This window comes from Panulirus ornatus, chromosome 12 (genome assembly GCF_036320965.1).
Source record: "Panulirus ornatus isolate Po-2019 chromosome 12, ASM3632096v1, whole genome shotgun sequence".
Lineage (NCBI taxonomy): Eukaryota > Metazoa > Arthropoda > Malacostraca > Decapoda > Palinuridae > Panulirus > Panulirus ornatus.
In genome coordinates, this window is record NC_092235.1 from 15,039,029 (window position 1) to 15,066,781 (window position 27,753).

The 27,753-nt window shown below is 48.7% G+C and overlaps 1 protein-coding gene across 14 annotated transcripts in view; it reads right to left on the reverse strand.

Moving 5' to 3' along the window:
• LOC139751795 (uncharacterized) overlaps positions 1-27,753 on the reverse strand; it is a 1,071,207-nt gene that overhangs the window by 49,760 nt on the left and 993,694 nt on the right. For 3 of the 14 annotated variants that reach the window (XM_071667344.1, XM_071667339.1, XM_071667343.1), the window contains one exon: positions 24,753-24,846. The exons of 10 other annotated variants lie outside the window; for them this stretch is intronic. The gene's annotated coding sequence lies outside the window, so the exon portion shown is untranslated. Of the gene's footprint in view, positions 1-3,723; positions 4,022-24,752; positions 24,847-27,753 lie in introns of those variants that run through there. One more of the 14 variants, XM_071667345.1, reaches the window with a different exon arrangement.

Below are 27,753 nucleotides of genomic sequence, written 5' to 3' on the forward strand. Positions count from 1 at the left end.
GTGTATGTGGGTGTGTTGGGCCATTCTTTCGTCTGTTTCCTAGAGCTACCTCGCTAACGCGGGAGACAGCGACAAAGCAAAATAAAATCAAATAAATAATATATATATATATATATATATATATATATATATATATATATATATATATATATATATATATATACATATACATATATATATTCCAGTCTGATACACAAAGTACATTTTAATGGCGAGGAAAACGGGTTCCTGCTTACACAATGTATCACTTAACCACTTGAACACGACGGTGCGATACCTGAGCACGACGGTACGACTCATGAGTAAGTCGTAGACGACGGTACAATCCTTATGTGTAACAGCCTGGCCTCTGACCACACCACAGCCCACGACATTCCTGTTATATTGTGCATATATATATATATATATATATATATATATATATATATATATATATATATATATATGGCCCGGGCAGAAGTGCCACTTCCGGTCAGCGTGGACGCCTACGGAAGTGGAGCCTCAGGCCATTTCCTGGTCCGAGGGTGTGTGTGTATGTGTGTGTAAAAGAGAGAGAGAGAGAGAGAGAGAGAGAGAGAGAGAGAGAGAGAGAGAGAGAGAGAGAGAGAGAGAGAGAGAGAGAGAGAGAGAGAGGCTGGGTCCCGGAGCGACACGTTTCTCTGGGTCGTGTTAACCTTTACGGCCCCACAGCTCCACTATGAGGCCTCTCACCCACCCCCCATCACACCCAGGGGTTGTATCGTCGTTCTGAGGGGAGGGAGGGAGGGAGGGAGGGAGGGGGTCGTACCATTGTACTGGGGAGGGGGTTGTACCATTGTACTGGGGAGGGGATCGTACCATTGTACTGGGGAGGGGGTCGTACCTTCGTGCTCAAATATGTGGCTGACAAAAACACTCGTCCAACCACGACCATAAATCCCATAAACTCACAAACCCATAAATCCCACAAACGTAAATCCTAAACTCAAATATCAAACACATAAATCCCACAAACACAAGAATCTCAAACTCATAAATCCCACACACTCATAAATCCTACAAGAGCAAGGTAATCGCCCACACTACACCTGCTTTCCTGATGATCTCTACCTACCTGGAGCCGCCCTGGAACCAGGGGCTTGCGATACTTCCAGGGGCGGGGGAAGGCGAGTTCCCCTGGAGTCAGGAGTTCCTGAACGAGACTGTAACTCCCAGTCAATAAAAAGACTGAGTATGCGTAACTTACTTACGCACACTCGCGTTACATAATCTTCAGAGGCGCTTAACGTACCTACGCACACTTGAGTTACGTAATTTTCAAAGTTGTGTAACTTACCTACCAGTCTCTATCACGAAACATCTCGTTCCTGCAATTTGTATGTATATATATATATATATATATATATATATATATATATATATATATATATATATATATATATATGTGTGTGTGTGTGTGTGTGTGTGTGTGTGTGTGTGTGTGTTAATATGCTGAGAGGTGCAACTGGAGGGATGTCTGATCATTATCTTGAGGAGGCGAAGGTGAAAATTTGTATGGGTTTTCAGAAAACAAGAGAGAATGTTGGGGTGAAGAAAGTGGTGAGAGTAAGTGAGCTTGGGAAGGAGATCTGTGTGAGGAAGTACCTGGAGAGACTGAGTACAGAATGGAAAAAGGTGAGAACAAAGGATGTAAGGGGAGTGGGGGAGGAATGGGATGTATTTAGGGAAGCAGTGATAGCTTGTGCACAAGAGAAGCACATGAGAAGCGCGTAAGGTGGGCAGATTAGAAAGGGTAGTGAGTGGTGGGATGAAGAAGTAAGATTATTAGTGAAAGAGAAGAGAGAGGCATTTGGACGATTTTTGCAGGGAAATAATGCAAATGAGTGGGAGATGTATAAAGGAAAGAGGCAGGAGGTCATGAGAAAGGTGCAAGAGGCGAAAAAGAGGGCAAATGAGAGTTGGGATGAGAGAGTATCATTAAATTTTAGGGCAAAGGCAAAGGGGATAAGAGTGAGTGCTCAAATTACAGAGGTATAAGTTTGTTGAGTATTCCTGGGAAATTTTATGGGAGGGTACTGATTGAGAGGGTGAAGGCATGTACAGAGCATCAGATTGGGGAAAAGCAGTGTGGTTTCAGAAGTGGTAGAGGATGTGTGGATCAGGTGTTTGCTTTGAAGAATGTATGTGAGAAATACTTAGAAAAGCAAATGGATTTGTATGTAGCATTTCTGGATCTGGAGAAGGCATATGATAGAGTTGACGGAGATATTCTGTGGAAGGTATTAAGAATATATGTTCTGGGAGGTAAAATGGTAGAAGCAGCGAAAAGTTTTTATCGAGGATGTAAGGCATGTGTACGTGTAGGAAGAGAGGAAAGTGACTGGTTCTCAGTGAATGTTGGTTTGCAGCAGGGGTGCGTGATGTCTCCATGGTTGTTTAATTTGTTTATGGATGGGGTTGTTAAGGAGGTGAGTGCAAGAGTTTTGGAAAGAGGGGCAAGTATGCTGTCTGTTGTGGATGAGAGAGCTTGGGAAGTGTCAGTTGTTGTTCGTTGATGATACAGCGCTGGTGGCTAATTCGTGTGAGAAACTGCAGAAGCTGGTGACCGAGTTTGGTAAAGTGTGTGAAAGAAGAAAGCTGAGAGTAAATGTGAATAAGAGTAAGGTTATTAGGTGCAGTAGGGTTGAGGGACAAGTCAGTTGGGAGGTAAGTTTGAATGGAGAAAAACTGGAGGAAGTGAAGTATTTTAGATATCTGAGAGTGGATTTGGCAGCGGATGGAACCATAGAAGAGGAAGAGAATCATAGGGTGGGGGAGGGGGGCGAAAGTTCTGGGAGCGTTGAAAAATATGTGGAAGTCGAGAACGTTATCTTGAAAAGCAAAAATGGGTATGTTTGAAGGAATAGTGGTTCCAACAATGTTATAGGGTTGCGAGGCGTGGGCTATAGATAGAGTTGTGCAGAGGAGGGTGGATGTGCTGGAAATGAGATGTTTGAGGACAATATGTGGTGTGAGGTGGTTTGATCGAGTAAGTAATGAAAGAGTGAGAGAGATGTGTGGTAATGAAAAGTGTGGTTGAGAGAGCAGAAGAGGGTGTTTTGAAGTGGTTTGGTCACATGGAGAGAATGAGTGAAGAAAGATTGACAAAGAGGATATATGTGTCAGAGGTGGAGGGAACGAGAAGTGGGAGACCAAATTGGAGATGGGAAGATGGAGTGAAAAAGATTTTGAGTGATCGGGGCCTGAACATGCAGGAGGGTGAAAGGCGTGCAAGGAATAGAGTGAATTGGAACGATGTGATATACCGGGGTCGACGTGCTGTCAATGGATTGAACCAGGGCATGTGAAACGTCTGGGGTAAACCATGGAAAGTTTTGTGGGGCCTGGATGTGGAAAGGGAGCTGTGGTTTCTGTGCGTTACATATGACAGCTAAAGACTGTGAACGATTGTGGCCTTTGTTGTCTTTTCCTAGCGCTACCTCGCTGACAAGGGAGACAGCGACTAAGTGCATATATATATATATATATATATATATATATATATATATATATATATATATATATATATATATATATATCAAACACGAACTGGACCTTAACAAGCAGTAAATACTACTAAATCACAAGCCGGAACCACGTAACCGTTGTCTACACTACACAACACGAACATCACTGGAACCCCCACACACAACCTCACTCCCCAGACCCACATCTTCCTGCACACCAACATACACATTACGTAACCCGTCAGCTCCTCCGTAGCGGCGTGCGCTGGAGCACCTCTCTTTGTACCAGCAAGCTTCAAGCTGGAGCAGCGTCGCGCCACAGCAGTTGGTGTCCCCAATTCTTGCTTCTTCAACATCCGTCTCACACTCCACCCACACACCATGAGATCACCAGGCGGCCAGTCAAACTCCGCGAGAACGAATCCCGTGCGACCTTCTCATGCAACATCTGGAAGGGAGAGGAATTACGATCCCTCATCCTCCTGGATCGCTGGAGTGCCCGAGGGGCATCAAATATTCATGGAAAAACTCGGCCAAGTTGACAGGCGTTCGTCAGCGGAGCAGAGAACCCCATATTACAGGCCGGATCCCTGGCCTTTTCGGAAGAGCAAGAACGAGCCCACCCACCTCTTGCTTCTGAGGGATGTTTAACATCATTACTAGATGGAAGAAAGGGCCGTAAGGGTAGCGTGGACGTGTCATGATGTGTCATGTTGTCGCGATTTATCCCACGCGCGCTAGAAGACGAGGCCACAGACGGTAGACACATGAGTCTCGAACCTGGATTTCGAATGGCTAGCGGTCAAGACGTGGCCTGGATAAGCCAGGCTAACACCTCGACCATGGGCCTGGGTTAGTAACTTCTGTGTTGACTACAATTTTGAGACGCCTTCTGCCTTACTATCTTGTCTCCATCTTTGTAGATTACTGTTGTCCTCCAGCAGATAACCTGGTCATGGACCATCAGGTCTCCTGTTATCTGTCCTTCCCATGTACTGTCCTCCAGCAGATAACCTGGTCATGGACCATCAGGTCTCCTGTTATCTGTCCTTCCCATGTACTGTCCTCCAGCAGATAACCTGGTCTTGGACCATCAGGTCTCCTGTTATCTGTCTTTCCCGTGTACTGTCCTCCAGCAGATAACCTGGTCATGGACCATTAGGTCTCCTGTTATCTGTCCTTCCCATGTACTGTCCTCCAGCAGATAACCTGGTCATGGACCACCAGGTCTCCTGTTATCTGTCCTTCCCATGTACTGTCCTCCAGCAGATAACCTGGTCATGGACCACCAGGTCTCCTGTTATCTGTCCTTCCCATGTACTGTCCTCCAGCAGATATCCTGGTCATGGACCATCAGGTCTCCTGTTATCTGTCCTTCCCATGTACTGTCCTCCAGCATATAACCTGGTCATGGACCATCAGGTCTCCTGTTATCTGTCCTTCCCATGTACTGTCCTCCAGCATATAACCTGGTCATGGACCATCAGGTCTCCTGTTATCTGTCCTTCCCATGTACTGTCCTCCAGCAGATAATCTGGTCATGGACCATCAGGTCTCCTGTTATCTGTCCTTCCCATGTACTGTCCTCCAGCAGATAACCTGGTCATGGACCATCAGGTCTCCTGTTATCTGTCCTTCCCATGTACTGTCCTCCAGCAGATAACCTGGTCATGGACCATACCTGGTCAGGTACAATCCCTTGGTCTATTGCCTTGTGGCGATAACTGTTTTCTTCCCTGAGAATGGGTGGATGGATCTATCCACTCGTACATACTGACGTCATGACAGACAGGCTGATGTCATCACGGACACACTGGTATCACGTACGTACAGATGTCATCACGGGCACACTGTCATCACGTGCGTACAGATGTCATCACGGACACACAGATGTCATCATGTACACGCAGATGTCATCACGGACACATTGATGTCATCAGGTACACACTGATGTTATCACGGACGCACTTATGCCATAATATACACACTGATGTCATCATATACACACTTATGTTATCACGGACACACTGATGTCATAATATACACACTTATGTCATTACGGACATTCTGATGTCATAATGTACACACTAATGTCAATACGGACACATTGATGTCATAATGTACACACTAATGTCAATACGGACACAGTGATGTCATAATGTACACACTAATGTCAATACGGACACACTGATGTCATAATGTACACACTAATGTCAATACGGACACAGTGATGTCATAATGTACACACTAATGTCAATACGGACACACTGATGTCATAATGTACACACTAATGTCAATACGGACACAGTGATGTCATAATGTACACACTAATGTCAATACGGACACACTGATGTCATAATGTACACACTGCTGTCATTACGGACACAGTGATGTCATAATGTACACACTGCTGTCATTACGGACACGTCATAATGTACACACTGATGTCATCACGGGCGCACTGATGTCTTCATATACACACTGATGTCATAATGTACACACTGATGTCATTACGGACACACTGATGTCATCATGGTCACACTGATGTCATCACAGACACTGATATCATCACGTACACACTGATGTCATCACGTACACATTGATGTCATCATGTACGTATATATATCACGTACACACTGATGACATCACGTACACACTGATGTCATCATGTACGTGCAGTTATCACGTACACACTGATGTCATCACGGACACATTGACGTCATCATGTACACTGATATCACGGATACGTTGATATCATCACGGACTCACTGATGTCATCCCGTACACAGATATCACCACGTACACAATGACGTCATTACGGACACACTGATGTCATCACAGACACATTGTCATGTACGTAAAGATGTCATCACGGACACACTGATGTCATCACGTGCGTACAGATGTCATCACGGACACACTGATATCATGAAATTCCTTTGCTCCAACGTAACGTCAGCGACACACCAAGTTGCTGCCGTTCCCCAGCGAACACTACAGCTGGCTCACAGTCCTATCTGGGAATAAGTCACAGTTTAACACATCTCCGCTACACAACGCTACAAATGACATCCATCTAAACTGTGTCTCATTTACATGTAAATCATACCTTAGAGTTACGGAAAAAGACTTACTAAGTAAATCTGACAAGTTCCATCAAGTCTCTCCCTCTCTCTGTACATTCTCGTAGCGAAACATAATTTCAATACAGAGTTGAATTGGAAACTGGAATGCAAAATATTCCCCTTCACATGGCACAGACGGAAGTGGGGAAGAATGAGAGAGGACCTGGAGATGGCAAGTTTTAGGGCGGTGTTCAGATCCTCCGAGAAGGACATGATAAGATGGAGTGGCACTACGCAGACTATGGGGATGGCTGGAGGCCCTGTCCTAGTGTGATCAGTGGAGACTGCCATGACGCTGGGAGACACTGTGATCCATATTTACATGATATAAATAATATGTATAGGACTTCCTGCAGCTCCAATGTTGCGCTACTTCCAGTAGCAGGGAAATGATGGCCTTTCGAGAGAAATTCGTTAACGAGATTGTCCTCACAATGATACAACCCACTTTCCATCTGTGGTGTCGGCCCAAACAGGCAGAGTCCGGTAACACCTATGGGTGGGAGGACGCCACTGTGGGTGTGGGAGGACACCACTATGGGTGTGAGAGGACGCCACTATGGGTGTGGGAGGACGCCACTGTGGGTGTGGGAGGACGCCACTGTGGGTGTGGGAGGACGCCACTGTGGGTGTGGGAGGACGCCACTGTGGGTGTGGGAGGACGCCACTGTGGGTGTGGGAGGACGCCATTGTGGGTGTGAGAGGACGCCACTGCGGGTGTGGGAGGACGCCACTGTGGGTGTGAGAGGACGCCACTGTGGGTGTGGGAGGACGCCACTGTGGGTGTGGGAGGACGCCACTGTGGGTGTGGGAGGACGCCATTGTGGGTGTGAGAGGACGCCACTGTGGGTGTGGGAGGACACCACTGTGGGTGTGGGAGGACGCCACTGTGGGTGTGGGAGGACGCCACTGTGGGTGTGGGAGGACGCCACTGTGGGTGTGGGAGGACGCCACTGTGGGTGTGAGAGGACGCCACTGTGGGTGTGAGAGGACACCACTGTGGGTGTGAGAGGACGCCACTGTGGGTGTGAGAGGACACCACTGTGGGTGTGGGAGGACGCCACTGTGGGTGTGGGAGGACGCCACTGTGGGTGGGAGGACGCCACTGTGGGTGTGGGAGGACGCCACTGTGGGTGTGGGAGGACGCCACTGTGGGTGTGGGAGGACGCCACTGTGGGTCTGGGAGGACGCCACTGTGGGTGTGTGAGGACGCCACTGTGGGTGTGAGAGGAAGCCACTGTGGGTGTGGGAGGATACCACTGTTGGTGTGGGAGGAAGCCACTGTGGGTGTGGGAGGACGCCACTGTGGGTGTGGGAGGACGCCACTGTGGGTGTGGGAGGACGCCACTGTGAGTGTGGGAGGACGCCACTGTGGGTGTGGGAGGACGCCACTGTGGGTGTGGGAGGACGCCACTGTGGGTGTGGGAGGACGCCACTGTGGGTTTGGGAGGACACCACTATGGGTGTGGGAGGACGCCACTGTGGGTGTGGGAGGACACCACTATGGGTGTGGGAGGACGCCACTGTGGGTGTGGGAGGACGCCACTATGGGTGTGAGAGGACGCCACTGTGGGTGTGGGAGGACACCACTATGGGTGTGGGAGGACACCACTATGGGTGTGGGAGGACGCCACTGTGGGTGTGGGAGGACACCACTATGGGTGTGGGAGGACGCCACTGTGGGTGGAGCCTTGGGGAGGGACGCCACTGTGGGTGTGGGAGGACGCCACTGTGGGTGTGGGAGGACACCACTATGGGTGTGGGAGGACGCCACTGTGGGTGTGGGAGGACACCACTATGGGTGTGGGAGGACGCCACTGTGGGTTTGGAAGGACACCACTATGGGTGTGGGAGGACGCCACTATGGGTGTGGGAGGACGCCACTGTGGGTGTGGGAGGACGCCACTATGGGTGTGGGAGGACGCCACTGTGGGTGTGGGAGGACACCACTGTGGGTGTGGGAGGACGCCACTGTGGGTGTGGGAGGACGCCACTGTGAGTGTGGGAGGACGCCACTGTGGGTGTGGGAGGACGCCACTGTGGGTGTGGGAGGACGCCACTGTGGGTGTGGGAGGACCCTCATGATCCAGTGTGAGGGACACACAGTACACAGGTGGGAAGAACACACACACACGCACGTCTTGGGAATGGAAGGAGACATCCACGGAAGGATAACGGAGGGTAACGGAAGGATAACGGAAGGATAACGGATGGATAACGGAGGGTAACGGATGGATAACGGAGGGCAACGGAAGGATAAAGGAGGGTAACGGAAGGATAACGGAAGGATAACGGAGGGTAACGGAAGGACAACGGAGGGTAAGAGAAGGATAACGGAGGGTAACGGGAGGATAACGGAGGGCAACGAAAGGATAATGGGAGGTAACGGAGGGTAACGGGACGTAATAGAGGGCAACGGAAGGATAACGGAGAGTAACGGAGGATAACGGGAGGTAACGGAGGGTAACGGAAGGATAACGGAAGGATAACGGAGGACAGACATCCAATAACGGTAAGGCGCCTGGACAACAGTGACCACAACAGACCAGACCTCCCCCAGCCACGTACGTACCTTTCCCCAGTATCTGGGGAGGCCAGACCCCCAGCAGTCACCCGTAATGTCCGGGGTCATGAACCCAAAAGAGGCCTCTACGGGGGCTGGGGCAATGAAGGGGGGGGGGGGGGGGGGCAGTAAGAGGCATGGGGGGGTCTGAAGGAGAGGGTGGTCTCTTGTGCTACTGGAAGCTGGGGTCTGAAGGAGAGGGTGGTCTCTTGCTACTGGAAGCTGGGGCCTGAAGGAGAGGGTGGTCTCTTGTGCTACTGGAAGCTGGGGTCTGAAGGAGAGGGTGGTCTATTGCTACTGGAAGCTGGGGCCTGAAGGAGAGGGTGGTCTCTTGCTACTGGAAGCTGGGGCCTGAAGGAGAGGGTGGTCTCTTGCTACTGGAAGCTGGGGTCTGAAGGAGAGGGTGGTCTCTTGCTACTGGAAGCTGGGGCCTGAAGAGAGGGTGGTCTCTTGTGCTACTGGAAGCTGGGGTCTGAAGGAGAGGGTGGTCTCCTGCTACTGGAAGCTGGGGTCTGAAGGAGAGGGTGGTCTCTTGTGCTACTGGGAGCTGGGGTCTGAAGGAGAGGGTGGTCTCTTGCTACTGGAAGCTGGGGTCTGAAGGAGAGGGTGGTCTCTTGTGCTACTGGAAGCTGGGGTCTGAAGGAGAGGGTGGTCTCTTGTGCTACTGGAAGCTGGGGTCTGAAGGAGAGGGTGGTCTCTTGCTACTGGAAGCTGGGGTCTGAAGGAGAGGGTGGTCTCTTGCTACTGGAAGCTGGGGTCTGAAGGAGAGGGTGGTCTCTTGCTACTGGAAGCTGGGGTCTGAAGGAGAGGGTGGTCTCTTGCTACTGGAAGCTGAGGTCTGAAGGAGAGGGTGGTCTCTTGTGCTACTGGAAGCTGGGGTCTGAAGGAGAGGGTGGTCTCTTGTGCTACTGGAAGCTGGGGTCTGAAGGAGAGGGTGGTCTCTTGTGCTACTGGAAGCTGGGGTCTGAAGGAGAGAGTGGTCTCTTGTGCTACTGGAAGCTGGGGTCTGAAGGAGAGGGTGGTCTCTTGCTACTGGAAGCTGGGGTCTGAAGGAGAGGGTGGTCTCTTGCTACTGGAAGCTGAGGTCTGAAGGAGAGGGTGGTCTCTTGCTACTGGAAGCTGGGGTCTGAAGGAGAGGGTGGTCTCTTGCTACTGGAAGCTGGGGTCTGAAGGAGAGGGTGGTCTCTTGCTACTGGAAGCTGTGGTCTGAAGGAGAGGGTGGTCTCTTGCTACTGGAAGCAGTGTGAGGATCGGTGTGTGAAGGAAGAGGAGGAGGCAGGTAATGGCCACTTCAGGATATGGGGCTGATTTAGAAAATGGGAGGAGAGGGGAGGGGCGCAGAGTTGTGGGTGAGTGAGGGGAGAGTAGTATAAGGAACTGGACACAGGCCAGGGTGGGAGGTGTAGTCAGGTGTGGTGGAGGTGTAGTCAGGTGTGGTGAAGGTGTAGTCAGGTGTGGTGGGGTTGTAGTCAGGTGTGAAGGTGTAGTCAGGTGTGGTAAAGGTGTAGTCAGGTGTGGTGAAGGTGTAGTTAGGAGTGGTGAGGGTGTAGTCAGGTGTGGTGGAGGTGTAGTCAGGTGTGGTGGTGTAGTCAGGTGTGGTGAAGGTGTAGTCAGGTGTGGTGGAGGTGTAGTCAGGTGTGATGGAGGTGAAGTCACGAGTGGTAGAGGAGTAGTCAGGTGTGGTGAAGGTGTAGTCAGGTGTGGTAAAGGTGTAGTCAGGTGTGGTGAAGGTGTGGTCAGGTGTGGTGGAGGTGTAGTCAGGTGTGGTGGTGTAGTCAGGTGTGGTGGAGGTGTAATCAGGTGTAGTGAAGGTGTAGTCAGGTGTGGTGAAGGTGTAGTCAGGTGTGGTGGAGGTGTAGTCAGGTGTGGTGAAGGTGTAGTCAGGTGTGGTGGAGGTGTAGTTAGGAGTGGTGGAGTGTAGTCAGTGTTTGGTGGAGGTGTAGTCAGGTGTGGTTAGAGTGTGGTGGAATTATAGTCAGGTGTGGTGGAATTATAGTCAGGTGTGGTGGAATTATAGTCAGGTGTGGTGAAGGTGTAGTCAGTGTGGTGGAGGTGTAGTCAGGTATGGTGAAGGTGTAGTCAGGTGTGGTGGAATTATAGTCAGGTGTGGTGGAGGTGTAGTTAGGAGTGGTGGAGGTTGTAGTCAGGTGTGGTGAAGGTGTAGTCAGGTGTGGTGGAATTATAGTCAGGTGTGGTGGAGTGTAGTCAGGTGTGGTGGAGGTGTAGTCAGGTGTGGTGGAGGTGTAGTCAGGTGTGGTGAAGGTGTAGTCAGGTGTGGTGGGGTTGTAGTCAGGTGTGGTGAAGGTGTAGTCAGGTGTGGTGGAGGTGGTCAGGAGTGGTGGAGGTGTAGTCAGGTATGGTGAAGGTGTAGTCAGTGTGGTGGAGGTGTAGTCAGGTGTGGTGGAGGTGTAGTCAGGTATGGTGAAGGTGTAGTCAGGTATGGTGAAGGTGTAGTCAGTGTGGTGGAGGTGTAGTCAGGTGTGGTGGAGGTGTAGTTAGGAGTGGTGGAGGTGTAGTAAGGAGTGGTGGAGGTTGTAGTCAGGTGTGGTGAAGGTGTAGTCAGGTATGGTGAAGGTGTAGTCAGTGTGGTGGAGGTGTAGTAAGGAGTGGTGGAGGTTGTAGTCAGGTGTGGTGAAGGTGTAGTCAGGTGTGGTGAAGGTGTAGTCAGGTGTGGTGGAGTGTAGTCAGGTGTGGTGAAGGTGTAGTCAGGTATGGTGAAGGTGTAGTCAGGTATGGTGAAGGTGTAGTCAGTGTGGTGGAGGTGTAGTTAGGAGTGGTGGAGGTGTAGTCAGGTATGGTGAAGGTGTAGTCAGTGTGGTGGAGGTGTAGTCAGGTATGGTGAAGGTGTAGTCAGGTGTGGTGGAGGTGGTCAGGAGTGGTGGAGGTGTAGTCAGGTATGGTGAAGGTGTAGTCAGGTGTGGTGGAGGTGGTCAGGAGTGGTGGAGGTGTAGTAAGGAGTGGTGGAGGTTGTAGTCAGGTGTGGTGGAGGTGTAGTAAGGAGTGGTGGAGGGTGTAGTCAGGTGTGGTGAAGGTGTAGTCAGGTGTGGTGGAATTATAGTCAGGTGTGGTGGAGGTGTAGTCAGGTATGGTGAAGGTGTAGTCAGGTGTGGTGAAGGTGTAGTCAGTGTGGTGGAGGTGTAGTCAGGTATGGTGAAGGTGTAGTCAGGTGTGGTGGAATTATAGTCAGGTGTGGTGGAGGTGTAGTCAGGTGTGGTGAAGGTGTAGTCAGGTATGGTGAAGGTGTAGTCAGGTGTGGTGAAGGTGTAGTCAGGTGTGGTGAAGGTGTAGTCAGATGTGGTAAAGGTGTAGTCAGGTGTGGTGAAGGTGTAGTCAGGTGTGGTGAAGGTGTAGTCAGGTGTGGTGGAGGTGTAGTCAGGTATGGTGAAGGTGTAGTCAGGTATGGTGAAGGTGTAGTCAGGTATGGTGAAGGTGTAGTCAGTGTGGTGGAGGTGTAGTCAGGTATGGTGAAGGTGTAGTCAGTGTGGTGGAGGTGTAGTCAGGTATGGTGAAGGTGTAGTCAGTGTGGTGGAGGTGTAGTAAGGAGTGGTGGAGGTTGTAGTCAGGTGTGGTGGAATTATAGTCAGGTGTGGTGAAGGTGTAGTCAGGTGTGGTGGAATTATAGTCAGGTGTGGTGGAGGTGTAGTCAGGTGTGGTGAAGGTGTAGTCAGGTGTGGTGGAGGTGTAGTAAGGAGTGGTGGAGGTGTAGTCAGGTGTGGTGAAGGTGTAGTCAGGTGTGGTGGAGGTTGTAGTCAGGTGTGTTGAAGGTGTAGTAGGTGTGGTGGAGGTGTAGTCAGGTGTGGTGGAGGTGTAGTTAGGAGTGGTGGAGGTGTAGTCAGGTATGGTGAAGGTGTAGTCAGGTGTGGTGGAGTGTAGTCAGGTGTGGTGGAATTATAGTCAGGTGTGGTGGAATTATAGTCAGGTGTGGTGGAATTATAGTCAGGTGTGGTGGAATTATAGTCAGGTGTGGTGGAATTATAGTCAGGTGTGGTGAAGGTGTAGTCAGGTATGGTGAAGGTGTAGTCAGGTGTGGTGGAGGTGTAGTAAGGAGTGGTGGAGGTGTAGTAAGGAGTGGTGGAGGTGTAGTCAGGTATGGTGAAGGTGTAGTCAGGTGTGGTGGAATTATAGTCAGGTGTGGTGGAATTATAGTCAGGTGTGGTGGAATTATAGTCAGGTGTGGTGGAATTATAGTCAGGTGTGGTGGAATTATAGTCAGGTGTGGTGGAATTATAGTCAGGTGTGGTGGAGGTTGTAGTCAGGTGTGGTGGAGGTGTAGTAAGGAGTGGTGGAGGTTGTAGTCAGGTGTGGTGGAGGTGGTCAGGAGTGGTGGAGGTTGTAGTCAGGTGTGGTGGAGGTGTAGTTAGGAGTGGTGGAGGTGTAGTTAGGAGTGGTGGAGGTGTAGTCAGGTGTGGTGGAGGTGGTCAGGAGTGGTGGAGGTGTAGTTAGGAGTGGTGGAGGTGTAGTCAGGTGTGGTGGAGGTGGTCAGGAGTGGTGGAGGTGTAGTCAGGTGTGGTGAAGGTGTAGTCAGGTGTGGTGGAGGTGGTCAGGAGTGGTGGAGGTGTAGTCAGGTATGGTGAAGGTGTAGTCAGGTGTGGTGGAGGTTGTAGTCAGGTGTGGTGAAGGTGTAGTCAGTGTGGTGGAGGTGTAGTCAGGTATGGTGAAGGTGTAGTCAGTGTGGTGGAGGTGTAGTTAGGAGTGGTGGAGGTGTAGTTAGGAGTGGTGGAGGTGTAGTCAGGTATGGTGAAGGTGTAGTCAGTGTGGTGGAGGTGTAGTAAGGAGTGGTGGAGGTGTAGTTAGGAGTGGTGGAGGTGTAGTAAGGAGTGGTGGAGGTGTAGTCAGGTGTGGTGAAGGTGTAGTCAGGTGTGGTGAAGGTGTAGTCAGGTGTGGTGGAGGTGTAGTCAGGTGTGGTGGAGGTGTAGTCAGGTGTGGTGGAGGTGTAGTCAGGTGTGGTGGAGGTGGTCAGGAGTGGTGGAGGTTGTAGTCAGGTGTGGTGGAGGTGTAGTAAGGAGTGGTGGAGGTGTAGTTAGGAGTGGTGGAGGTGTAGTTAGGAGTGGTGGAGGTGTAGTAAGGAGTGGTGGAGGTGTAGTTAGGAGTGGTGGAGGTGTAGTCAGGTATGGTGAAGGTGTAGTCAGGTGTGGTGAAGGTGTAGTCAGGTGTGGTGAAGGTGTAGTCAGTGTGGTGGAGGTGTAGTAAGGAGTGGTGGAGGTGTAGTAAGGAGTGGTGGAGGTGTAGTCAGGTATGGTGAAGGTGTAGTCAGTGTGGTGGAGGTGTAGTCAGGTGTGGTGGAATTATAGTCAGGTGTGGTGGAGGTGTAGTAAGGAGTGGTGGAGGTGTAGTCAGGTGTGGTGAAGGTGTAGTCAGGTGTGGTGAAGGTGTAGTCAGGTGTGGTGGAGGTGTAGTCAGGAGTGGTGGAGGTGTAGTCAGGTGTGGTGAAGGTGTAGTCAGGTGTGGTGAAGGTGTAGTCAGGTGTGGTGGAGGTGTAGTTAGGAGTGGTGGAGGTGTAGTCAGGTGTGGTGGAGGTGTAGTTAGGAGTGGTGGAGGTGTAGTCAGGTGTGGTGGAGGTGTAGTAAGGAGTGGTGGAGGTTGTAGTCAGGTGTGGTGGAGGTGGTCAGGAGTGGTGGAGGTGTAGTCAGGTATGGTGAAGGTGTAGTCAGTGTGGTGGAGGTGTAGTCAGGTATGGTGAAGGTGTAGTCAGGTATGGTGAAGGTGTAGTCAGTGTGGTGGAGGTGTAGTCAGGTGTGGTGAAGGTGTAGTCAGTGTGGTGGAGGTGTAGTCAGGTGTGGTGGAGGTGTAGTCAGGTGTGGTGGAGGTGTAGTCAGGTGTGGTGGAGTGTAGTCAGGTGTGGTGAAGGTGTAGTCAGGTGTGGTGGAGGTTGTAGTCAGGTGTGGTGGAGGTGTAGTCAGGTGTGGTGAAGGTGTAGTCAGGTGTGGTGAAGGTGTAGTCAGGTGTGGTGGAATTATAGTCAGGTGTGGTGGAATTATAGTCAGGTGTGGTGGAATTATAGTCAGGTGTGGTGGAATTATAGTCAGGTGTGGTGGAATTATAGTCAGGTGTGGTGGAATTATAGTCAGGTGTGGTGGAATTATAGTCAGGTGTGGTGGAATTATAGTCAGGTGTGGTGAAGGTGTAGTCAGGTGTGGTGGAGGTGTAGTTAGGAGTGGTGGAGGTTGTAGTCAGGTGTGGTGGAGGTTGTAGTCAGGTGTGGTGGAGGTTGTAGTCAGGTGTGGTGGAGGTGTAGTCAGGTATGGTGGAGTTGTAGTCAGGTGTGGTGGAGGTTGTAGTCAGGTGTGGTGGAGGTGGTCAGGAGTGGTGGAGGTGTAGTCAGGTGTGGTGGAGGTTGTAGTCAGGTGTGGTGGAGGTGTAGTCAGGTATGGTGAAGGTGTAGTCAGTGTGGTGGAGGTGTAGTCAGGTGTGGTGAAGGTGTAGTCAGGTGTGGTGGAATTATAGTCAGGTGTGGTGGAGGTGTAGTTAGGAGTGGTGGAGGTGTAGTTAGGAGTGGTGGAGGTGTAGTTAGGAGTGGTGGAGGTGTAGTAAGGAGTGGTGGAGGTTGTAGTCAGGTGTGGTGGAGGTGGTCAGGAGTGGTGGAGGTTGTAGTCAGGTGTGGTGGAGGTGGTCAGGAGTGGTGGAGGTGTAGTCAGGTTGTGGTGAAGGTGTAGTCAGTGTGGTGGAGGTGTAGTTAGGAGTGGTGGAGGTGTAGTTAGGAGTGGTGGAGGTTGTAGTCAGGTGTGGTGGAGGTGTAGTCAGGTATGGTGAAGGTGTAGTCAGTGTGGTGGAGGTGTAGTTAGGAGTGGTGGAGGTTGTAGTCAGGTGTGGTGGAATTATAGTCAGGTGTGGTGGAGGTGGTCAGGAGTGGTGGAGGTGTAGTCAGGTGTGGTGGAGGTGTAGTAAGGAGTGGTGGAGGTGTAGTTAGGAGTGGTGGAGGTGTAGTAAGGAGTGGTGGAGGTGTAGTAAGGAGTGGTGGAGGTGTAGTCAGGTGTGGTGAAGGTGTAGTCAGTGTGGTGGAGGTGTAGTAAGGAGTGGTGGAGGTGTAGTAAGGAGTGGTGGAGGTTGTAGTCAGGTGTGGTGAAGGTGTAGTCAGGTGTGGTGGAGGTGGTCAGGAGTGGTGGAGGTGTAGTAAGGAGTGGTGGAGGTGTAGTTAGGAGTGGTGGAGGTGTAGTAAGGAGTGGTGGAGGTGTAGTCAGGTGTGGTGAAGGTGTAGTCAGTGTGGTGGAGGTGTAGTTAGGAGTGGTGGAGGTGTAGTCAGGTATGGTGAAGGTGTAGTCAGGTGTGGTGAAGGTGTAGTCAGTGTGGTGGAGGTGTAGTCAGGTATGGTGAAGGTGTAGTCAGGTGTGGTGGAATTATAGTCAGGTGTGGTGAAGGTGTAGTCAGGTATGGTGAAGGTGTAGTCAGGTATGGTGAAGGTGTAGTCAGGTGTGGTGGAGGTTGTAGTCAGGTGTGGTGGAGGTGGTCAGGAGTGGTGGAGGTTGTAGTCAGGTGTGGTGGGGTGGCGACGTTATTGGATGAAGGCAGCAGCAAAAATGAATATGTACAGATGTATGTATATGTATGTATACTTTGAAATGTATAGGTATGTATATGTGCGTGTGTGGGCGTTTATATATATATGCATGTGTATGTGGGTGGGTTCGGCCATTCTTACGTCTGTTTCCTTGTGCTACCTCGCTAACGCGGAAGACAGCGACTAAGTATAACTTTTTTTTTTTTTTTTTTTTTTTTTTTTTTTTATACTTTGTCGCTGTCTCCCGCGTTTGCGAGGTAGCGCAAGGAAACAGACGAAAGAAATGGCCCAACCCCCCCCCCCCCATACACATGTACATACACACGTCCACACACGCAAATATACATACCTACACAGCCTTCCATGGTTTACCCCAGACGCTTCACATGCCTTGCTTCAATCCACTGACAGCACGTCAACCCCTGTATACCACATGACTCCAATTCACTCTATTTCTTGCCTCCTTTCACCCTCCTGCATGTTCAGGCCCCGATCACACAAAATCCTTTTCACTCCATCTTTCCACCTCCAATTTGGTCTCCCTCTTCTCCTCGTTCCCTCCACCTCCGACACATATATCCTCTTGGTCAATCTCTCCTCACTCATTCTCTCCATGTGCCCAAACCATTTCAAAACACCCTCTTCTGCTCTCTCAACCACGCTCTTTTTATTTCCACACATCTCTCTTACCCTTACGTTACTTACTCGATCAAACCACCTCACACCACACATTGTCCTCAAACATCTCATTTCCAGCACATCCATCCTCCTGCGCACATCTCTATCCATAGCCCACGCCTCGCAACCATACAACATTGTTGGAACCACTATTCCCTCAAACATACCCATTTTTGCTTTCCGAGATAATGTTCTCGACTTCCACACATTTTTCAAGGCTCCCAAAATTTTCGCCCCCTCCCCCACCCTATGATCCACTTCCGCTTCCATGGTTCCATCCGCTGACAGATCCACTCCCAGATATCTAAAACACTTCACTTCCTCCAGTTTTTCTCCATTCAAACTCACCTCCCAATTGACTTGACCCTCACCCCTACTGTACCTAATAACCTTGCTCTTATTCACATTTACTCTCAACTTTCTTCTTCCACACACTTTACCAAACTCAGTCACCAGCTTCTGCAGTTTCTCACATGAATCAGCCACCAGCGCTGTATCATCAGCGAACAACAACTGACTCACTTCCCAAGCTCTCTCATCCCCAACAGACTTCATACTTGCCCCTCTTTCCAGGACTCTTGCATTTACCTCCCTTACAACCCCATCCATAAACAAATTAAACAACCATGGAGACATCACACACCCCTGCCGCAAACCTACATTCACTGAGAACCAATCACTTTCCTCTCTTCCTACACGTACACATGCCTTACATCCTCGATGTATATATATATGTATATATATATATATATATATATATATATATATATATATATATATATATATATATATTATATACTTAATATTCGGAACATATTCCACTCTCAATATATTCAGTTTGGTAAACATAAAAGCACGACACGAACGCAATTGTGGATACAACGGATTCCGTTTTCTAAATAATCTTTAACGAGATTTGTGAAGGCTGGGCCTCAAACACGACCGGTGCCAGGAACACGACGACAACGGAACTCTAACGGTGCCAGGAACACGACGACAACGGAACTCTAACGGTGCCAGGAACACGACGACAACAGAACTCTAACGGTGCCAGGAACACGACGACAACAGAACTCTAACGGTGCCAGGAACACGACGACAACAGAACTCTAACGGTGCCAGGAACACGACGACAACAGAACTCTAACGGTGCCAGGAACACGACGACAACAGAACTCTAACGGTGCCAGGAACACGACGACAACAGAACTCTAACGGTGCCAGGAACACGACGACAACAGAACTCTAACGGTGCCAGGAACACGACGACAACAGAACTCTAACGGTGCCAAGAACACGACGACAACAGAACTCTAACGGTGCCAGGAACACGACGACAACAGAACTCTAACGGTGCCAGGAACACGACGACAACGGAACTCTAACGGTGCCAGGAACACGACGACAACGGAACTCTAACGGTGCCAGGAACACGACGACAACAGAACTCTAACGGTGCCAGGAACACCACGACAACAGAACTGCCGCTTCACCACCACCATCTCCACCACTCAAAACTTCCTCCAACATTCCTCCAACAGTAGGGTTGTCGTCCTCCAGGTGGCATCGTGCGCCACGTCTGACTCTCTCTCTGTGTCTACGTCAGCCATCCATTCCCTATCCCTTTAAGGCCTGGCTGGTGCACATGCATTAAGTGCCTCCCTCATAACCACACCTTTTTATAGTCACAAGGTAGGTATTACCTGGGCGGCTGGCGGGGCTCGAACCCTGGGTTTTCGGACGTTACGGCGCCATCAGGGGCAGTGCGGCCGTTACCCGTGGTTATTACTGGGAACTTGTGGGGGGGGGAGGTGCGCTCAGAGAATGATGGATGACACAAGAGAAGAAGAAGAAGATGGGGGGAGAGAGAGAGAGAGAGAGAGAGAGAGAGAGAGAGAGAGAGAGAGAGAGAGAGAGAGAGAGAGAGTCTACGGATGGAAGGTAAAGTAAGACAGATAAATGAGACACGATAAATGTGGTGTAGTAACCTCCATCTCACTTTAAGACACATTCAGGTCTCACACGCCAACACAAGCGGCAAGTGTGCGTATGTATACCATTCTAAGTGACTGAAGTATAAGTATGGCTCAGAGTGATGTGCCTGAGGGCTGGCGGAATGCCTGTATAGTGCCATTATATGAAGGTGAAGGCAAGGGGGAGGACAAAATGGAATGTTCGAACTACAGATGTATAACCATGTTGAGTTTACGTTGTATGGGAAGGTATTGATTGAGAGGGTGAAGGCATGTACAGAGCATCAGATTGGGGAAGAGCAGTGTGGTTTCAGAAGTGGTAGAGGATGTGTGGATCAGGTGTTTGCTTTGAAGAATGTATGTGAGAAATACTTAGAAAAACAGATGGATTTGTATGTAGCATTTATGGATCTGGAGAAGGCATATGACAGAGATACTTTGTGAAAGGTTATGAATGTAAGGTGTGGGAGGCAAGATAACAGATGTAGATGGATTCCATTTTCCCTTCAGAGTGTAAGGAATGAGTGCGAGTAAGAAGCGAGAAGAGTGATTGGTTCAAAGTCAAGGTGGATCTGCGTCAGGGGTGTGTGATGGCACCATGGTTGTTTGATCTGTTCATGGTTAGGGAGGTGAATGCAAGGGTCTCAGAGAGTGAGGGGCTGGTCTTCTGTATGCTACGGGGAAGAATGGTCTGAAAAGGTGAGTCAACTGCTGTTTGCAGATGACACGGTCTTGGTGTAAAACGTGGGCGAGAAACTGTAGAAGCTGGTGTCTGAGTCCGAGAATGTGTTACATGAGGAGGTTTTCAGTTCATGTATATAAAAGTAACGTTATGAGGTTTCGCTGGGGGTAGGAACAAGTTGGCTTCTCTGGTTTCAGTGAGAAGTTAGAATGGAAAGAACCGGAAGGAAAAGGAGTATTCTAGACGCCAGGGAGTGGATATGGCAAGCCGCGTTCTGTAGCGCTGGTCTCACGTCCAAGCCACATACTGTAGCGATGGCCTCGTGTTCTAGATGCATCGAACTTTTATGTGTAATTAGCATCAGCAGCAACACTAAGGATCTGTCAAATGAATATTGTGTACATTCATCATAATACGAACTCTATATATCGCCAATAAACATGTTAGTCTGATCGTTAAACATATCGCCAGCACTAACCTTTATACCACTATATATATATATATATATATATATATATATATATATATATATATATATATATATATATCATACAAAGCTCCAACAGCCAGGATCGAACCTGGGACTCCTTGTGCAAGAGGCAGGCATGCTAACCGCTAGGCAAAGGGACTGTATAATAGGAAACAACTATTCGAAATACTAAGTACCCGAATACCCTTCGTCTCACAATGGTGAGCAACGGGGTGCGCGTTCATATACACTTTATTCGTATATATATATATATATATATATATATATATATATATATATATATATATATATATATATATATATATATATATCGATAAGACGTCTGAAGGCAAGACCAATTTCAACGATGAAGGCCTGCACTGTGGCTGAGAGATTGACTTGAGGAGGCAGAAGTGATATTGTGACAGTGATTGTGTCAGCGTCGCGTCGCCTCGCCGCAGTGTATCGAGACAGACTTCCCCAGAACTTTTAAAGGGGAAGTAAATGTTTATAGTTGTGTTACTGGAGTGATAGTTTTCATGCATGGTGTTTTTGACAAGAAAATAGTGAAGTTGGAGAAAAATGTAGCTTAGACATTGAAGCTTATTGATACAGTGGTGAAATTGATGAGAACTGCTATTTACGTTTGTGTGAATAAATTGTACATTTCCTTTTCCATAGCCAGAGGTTGAACCATTATGTGACATTCATTTTTTTCATTCATTTCAAGCTAAAAGTTTGTTTCTAAATTGTTTCTTACATTTTTCATATGTATATATATGTATGTGTGTGTGTGTGTGGGTATGTGCGTATGTGTGTGTATGTGTGTGTGTGTGTATATGTATATATATATGTATATTATCCCTGGGGATAGGGGTGAAAGAATACTTCCCACGTATTCCTCGCGTGTCGTAGAAAGCGACTAGAGGGGACGGGAGCGGGGGGCCGGAAATCCTCCCCTCCTTGTATTAACTTTCTAAAATGGGAAACAGAAGAAGGAGTCACGCGGGGAGTGATCATCCTCCTCGAAGGCTCAGAGTGGGGTGCCTAAATGTGTGTGGATGTAACCAAGATGTGAAAAAAGGAGAGATAGGTAGTATGTTTGAGGAAAGGAACCTGGATGTTTTGGCTCTGAGTGAAACGAAGCTCAAGGGTAAAGGGGAAGAGTGGTTTGGAAATGTCTGGGGAGTGAAGTCAGGGGTTAGTGAGAGGACAAGAGCAAGGGAAGGAGTAGCAATACTCCTTAAACAGGAGTTGTGGGAGTATGTGATAGAATGTAAGAAAGTAAATTCTCGATTAATATGGGTAAAATTGAAAGTTGATGGAGAGAGGTGGGTGATTATTGGTGCATATGCACCTGGGCATGAGAAGAAAGATCATGAGAGGCAAGTGTTTTGGGAGCAGCTGAATGAGTGTGTTAGCGGTTTTGATGCACGAGACCGGGTTATAGTGATGGGTGATTTGAATGCAAAGGTGAGTAATGTGGCAGTTGAGGGAATAATTGGTATGCATGGGGTGTTCAGTGTTGTAAATGGAAATGGTGAAGAGCTTGTAGATTTATGTGCTGAAAAAGGACTGATGATTGGGAATACCTGGTTTAAAAAGCGAGATATACATAAGTATACTTATGTAAGTAGGAGAGATGGCCAGAGAGCGTTATTGGATTACGTGTTAATTGACAGGCGTGCGAAAGAGAGACTTTTGGATGTTAATGTGCTGAGAGGTGCAACTGGAGGGTTGTCTGATCATTATCTTGTGGAGGCTAAGGTGAAGATTAGTATGGGTTTTCAGAAAAGAGGAGTGAATGTTGGGGTGAAGAAGGTGGTGAGAATAAGTGAGCTTGGGAAGGAGACCTGTGTGGGGAAGTACCAGGAGAGACTGTGTACAGAATGGAAAAAGGTGAGAACAATGGAAGTAAGGGGAGTGGGGGAGGAATGGGATGTATTTAGGGAATCAGTGATGGATTGCGCAAAAGATGCTTGTGGCATGAGAAGAGTGGGAGGTGGGCTGTTTAGAAAGGGTAGTGAGTGGTGGGATGAAGAAGTAAGAGTATTAGTGAAAGAGAAGAGAGAGGCATTTGGACGATTTTTGCAGGGAAAAAATGCAATTGAGTGGGAGAAGTATAAAAGAAAGAGACAGGAGGTCAAGAGAAAGGTGCAAGAGGTGAAAAAAAGGGCAAATGAGAGTTGGGGTGAGAGACTATCAGTAAATTTTAGGGAGTATAAAAAGATGTTCTGGAAGGAGGTAAATAGGGTGCGTAAGACAAGGGAGCAAATGGGAACTTCAGTGAAGGGCGTAAATGGGGAGGTGATAACAAGTAGTGGTGATGTGAGAAGGAGATGGAATGAGTATTTTGAAGGTTTGTTGAATGTGTCTGATGACAGAGTGGCAGATATAGGGTGTTTTGGTCGAGGTGGTGTGCAAAGTGAGAGGGTTAGGGAAAATGATTTGGTAAACAGAGAAGAGGTAGTAAAAGCTTTGCGGAAGATGAAAGCCGGCAAGGCAGCAGGTTTGGATGGTATTGCAGTGGAATTTATTAAAAAAGGGGGTGACTGTATTGTTGACTGGTTGGTAAGGTTATTTAATGTATGTATGACTCATGGTGAGGTGCCTGAGGATTGGCGGAATGCGTGCATAGTGCCATTGTACAAAGGCAAAGGGGATAAGAGTGAGTGCTCAAATTACAGAGGTATAAGTTTGTTGAGTATTCCTGGTAAATTATATGGGAGGGTATTGATTGAGAGGGTGAAGGCATGTACAGAGCATCAGATTGGGGAAGAACAGTGCGGTTTCAGAAGTGGTAGAGGATGTGTGGATCAGGTGTTTGCTTTGAAGAATGTATGTGAGAAATACTTAGAAAAGCAAATGGATTTGTATGTAGCATTTATGGATCTGGAGAAGGCATATGATAGAGTTGATAGAGATGCTCTGTGGAAGGTATTAAGAATATATGGTGTGGGAGGCAAGTTGTTAGAAGCAGTGAAAAGTTTTTATCGAGGATGTAAGGCATGTGTACGTGTAGGAAGAGAGGAAAGTGATTGGTTCTCAGTGAATGTAGGTTTGCGGCAGGGGTGTGTGATGTCTCCATGGTTGTTTAATTTGTTTATGGATGGGGTTGTTAGGGAGGTGAATGCAAGAGTCCTGGAAAGAGGGGCAAGTATGAAGTCTGTTGGGGATGAGAGAGCCTGGGAAGTGAGTCAGTTGTTGTTCGCTGATGATACAGCGCTGGTGGCTGATTCATGTGAGAAACTGCAGAAGCTGGTGACTGAGTTTGGTAAAGTGTGTGGAAGAAGAAAGTTAAGAGTAAATGTGAATAAGAGCAAGGTTATTAGGTACAGTAGGGTTGAGGGTCAAGTCAATTGGGAGGTAAGTTTGAATGGAGAAAAACTGGAGGAAGTGAAGTGTTTTAGATATCTGGGAGTGGATCTGTCAGCGGATGGAACCATGGAAGCGGAAGTGGATCATAGGGTGGGGGAGGGGGCGAAAATTTTGGGAGCCTTGAAAAATGTGTGGAGGTCGAGAACATTATCTCGGAAAGCAAAAATGGGTATGTCTGAAGGAATAGTGGTTCCAACAATGTTGTATGGTTGCGAGGCGTGGGCTATGGATAGAGTTGTGCGCAGGAGGATGGATGTGCTGGAAATGAGATGTTTGAGGACAATGTGTGGTGTGAGGTGGTTTGATCGAGTAAGTAACGTAAGGGTAAGAGAGATGTGTGGAAATAAAAAGAGCGTGGTTGAGAGAGCAGAAGAGGGTGTTTTGAAATGGTTTGGGCACATGGAGAGAATGAGTGAGGAAAGATTGACCAAGAGGATATATGTGTCGGAGGTGGAGGGAACGAGGAGAAGAGGGAGACCAAATTGGAGGTGGAAAGATGGAGTGAAAAAGATTTTGTGTGATCGGGGCCTGAACATGCAGGAGGGTGTAAGGAGGGCAAGGAATAGAGTGAATTGGAGCGATGTGGTATACAGGGGTTGACGTGCTGTCAGTGGAGTGAATCAAGGCATGTGAGGCGTCTAGGGTGGACCATGGAAAGCTGTGTAGGTATGTATACACGTGTGTGGACATGTGTATGTACATGTGTATGGGGGGGGGGGGGGGTTGGGCCATTTCTTTCGTCTGTTTCCTTGCGCTACCTCGCAGACGCGGGAGACAGCGACAAAGTATAAAAAAAAAAAAAAAAAAAAAAATATATATATATATCACCAACAATGACGAGTGTATCCCTCATCCAGCATCAACAAATATACATTTGTAAAGTTTACTTGTGTGACCAAATTACCTGAGGTTCGTGGAGGGTCTTTTTCCGATATGGTCCGGATCCACATCTACGGGACAGCAGCGTTACGACATCCACCGCCAATATCTGGCGACATCTATAAGGTAGATCATAAATGTGACCCTCACCACAATCATCATAAATTGGTTATTACCCACATCCCCCTGTGTGTGTGTGTGTGTGTGTGTGTGTGTGTGTGTGTGTGTGTGTGTGTGTGTTACGGCAAGAGAGTTTTACACTGGTGTGGCCCCGTTTCGTAACCTGGTGTACATATCTACCATGTATCTACTCTTATGTATGTAAACACACACACACACACACACACACACACAGTAGTAAAGACATGGTACATATATACCAGGTTAAGAGACGGGGCAACACCAGTGTAAACTCTCTCCCCGTAACACACACACAAGGCTGGGACAACCAGTGGCCATACCGGAAAATCTAACGATAAAATTGTTAGAAAAGATGTAAATAATAGATGGTGTACTTCTCTTGTCCAACACTAGTGGACGAATGGTATAATGCCCTGCCTCTGACCTCATCTATGGGTCAATGAGGTGCCATGAGGGTGGATTACATGAGGCAATACCAAAAGACGTGTGGGAACACTGTGAGGGTCATGGGAAGGGAGAGAAATGAGGCGTGAGAGAAGGAAACGGTCGAGTTGAGCTGCAAGATATTGGTAGAAGGGTTGACTGAAGTTAGAGGGGTTGAAGGAAGAAAGGAGTGAAAGAAGGAAGGAAGTTAGAGGAAGGTTTGAGGGAAGTTGGAAGCGAGGGGGGGGGGGGGGTTACACCACATAGGAATATGTAACCTGAACATCATTCCACAACTGTACGTCTGATTGTTGGTTTGTTGCATTAGGTATAAAATTCACCCAGACCCACTAGTGTTAACCCTGCCCTTCATTCAGAGATAAAGCATCCGACTGTTTTATGCAACGTACGAACCACACGAGGATTGACCGTTATGATGTCCATTTCCTTTCTCATACAGCGAAGCTCTTGAATTCGCTTCCCTTTTTCTGTCATTCCTTCTTGATATAACCTTCCCATCTCTTCTGTCATTCCCTCTCGTTGTAACCTTCCCATCTCTTCTGTCATTCCTTCTTGCAATAACCTTCCCATCTCTTCTCTCATTCCTTCTTGCAATAACCTTCCCATCTCTTCTCTCATTCCTTCTTGATATAACCTTCCCATCTCTTCTGTCATTCCTTCTTGCTCTAACCTTCCCATCTCTTCTGTCATTCCTTCTTGCTCTAACCTTCCCATCTCTTGTCATTCCTTCCTATAACCTTTCCATCTCTTCTCTCATTCCTTCTTGCTCTAACCTTCCCATCTCTTCTGTCCTTCCCTCTTCCCACCTTCTCACAGTTGGGTACATAACAATTTGCGAGTTTCAGATTAATCCCAGCTCAATATAGTTCCTCCTACCCAACATGGCCATAGGTGTGCCACGTTTCGCCCGCCACATGTCAGCTGTCATGAACAATGTCACCTGCGTCATGAACCGTACACCTGCCCGGCTGACGTCATCGATGATGGCCTTAATGTCAAATTACGTCACTACATACAGCGAGGCAGCATTACCAACGCTCATTTGCAGGCTAAAGTTACAATGGTGGCTCAATCCAGGCACCACCTGCTTCCTGGGCGACCGCCACCACAAAGCTGGTCTCTTAGTGAGCCAATATTCGTGACCATGTTGTGTGTGTAGGTGGCTGGCACGGGGAACCTGGCCTCACCATGACGGAGGCAACCAACCACAAGCAAGGTGGTGTACCTCCACACGTGAGGTTATGGGAGGGGGGGAGTTAGGTTATGGGAGAGGGGAGTTAGGTTATGGGAGGGGGGGAGTTAGGTTATGGGAGGGGGGAGTTAGGTTATGGAGGGGGAGTTAGGTTATGGGAGGGGGGAGTTAGGTTATGGGAGGGGGGAGTTAGGTTATGGGAGAGGGGAGTTAGGTTATGGGAGAGGAGAGATAGGTTATGGGAGAGGGGAGTTAGGTTATGGGAGAGGGGAGTTAGGTTATGGGAGAGGGGAGTTAGGTTAAGGGAGAGGGGAGTTAGGTTAAGGGAGAGGGGAGTTAGGTTATGGGAGAGGGGAGTTAGGTTATGGGAGAGGGGAGTTAGCTTAATGGAGAGGGGAGTTAGGTTATGGGAGAGGGGAGTTAGGTTATGGAGAGGGGAGTTAGGTTAAGGGAGAGGGGAGTTAGGTTATGGGAGAGGGGAGTTAGATTATGGGAGAGGGGAGTTAGGTTATGGGAGAGGGGAGTTAGCTTAAGGGAGAGGGGAGTTAGGTTATGGGAGAGGGGAGTTAGGTTATGGGAGAGGGGAGTTAGGTTAAGGGAGAGGGGAGTTAGGTTAGGGAGAGGGGAGTTAGGTTATGGGAGAGGGGAGTTAGGTTATGGGAGAGGGGAGTTAGGTTATGGGAGAGGGGAGTTAGGTTATGGGAGAGGGGAGTTAGGTTATGGGAGAGGGGAGTTAGGTTATGGGAGAGGGGAGTTAGGTTAAGGGAGAGGGGAGTTAGGTTATGGGAGAGGGGAGTTAGGTTATGGGAGAGGGGAGTTAGGTTATGGGAGAGGGGAGTTAGGTTAAGGGAGAGGGGAGTTAGGTTATGGGAGAGGGGAGTTAGTTATGGAGAGGGGAGTTAGGTTATGGGAGAGGGGAGTTAGGTTATGGGAGAGGGGAGTTAGGTTATGGGAGAGGGGAGTTAGGTTAAGGGAGAGGGGAGTTAGGTTAAGGGAGAGGGGAGTTAGGTTATGGGAGAGGGAGTTAGGTTATGGGAGAGGGGAGTTAGGTTATGGGAGAGGGGAGTTAGGTTATGGGAGAGGGGAGTTAGGTTATGGGAGAGGGGAGTTAGGTTATGGGAGAGGGGAGTTAGGTTATGGGAGAGGGGAGTTAGGTTATGGGAGAGGGGAGTTAGGTTATGGAGAGGGGAGTTAGGTTATGGGAGAGGGGAGTTAGGTTATGGGAGAGGGGAGTTAGGTTATGGGAGAG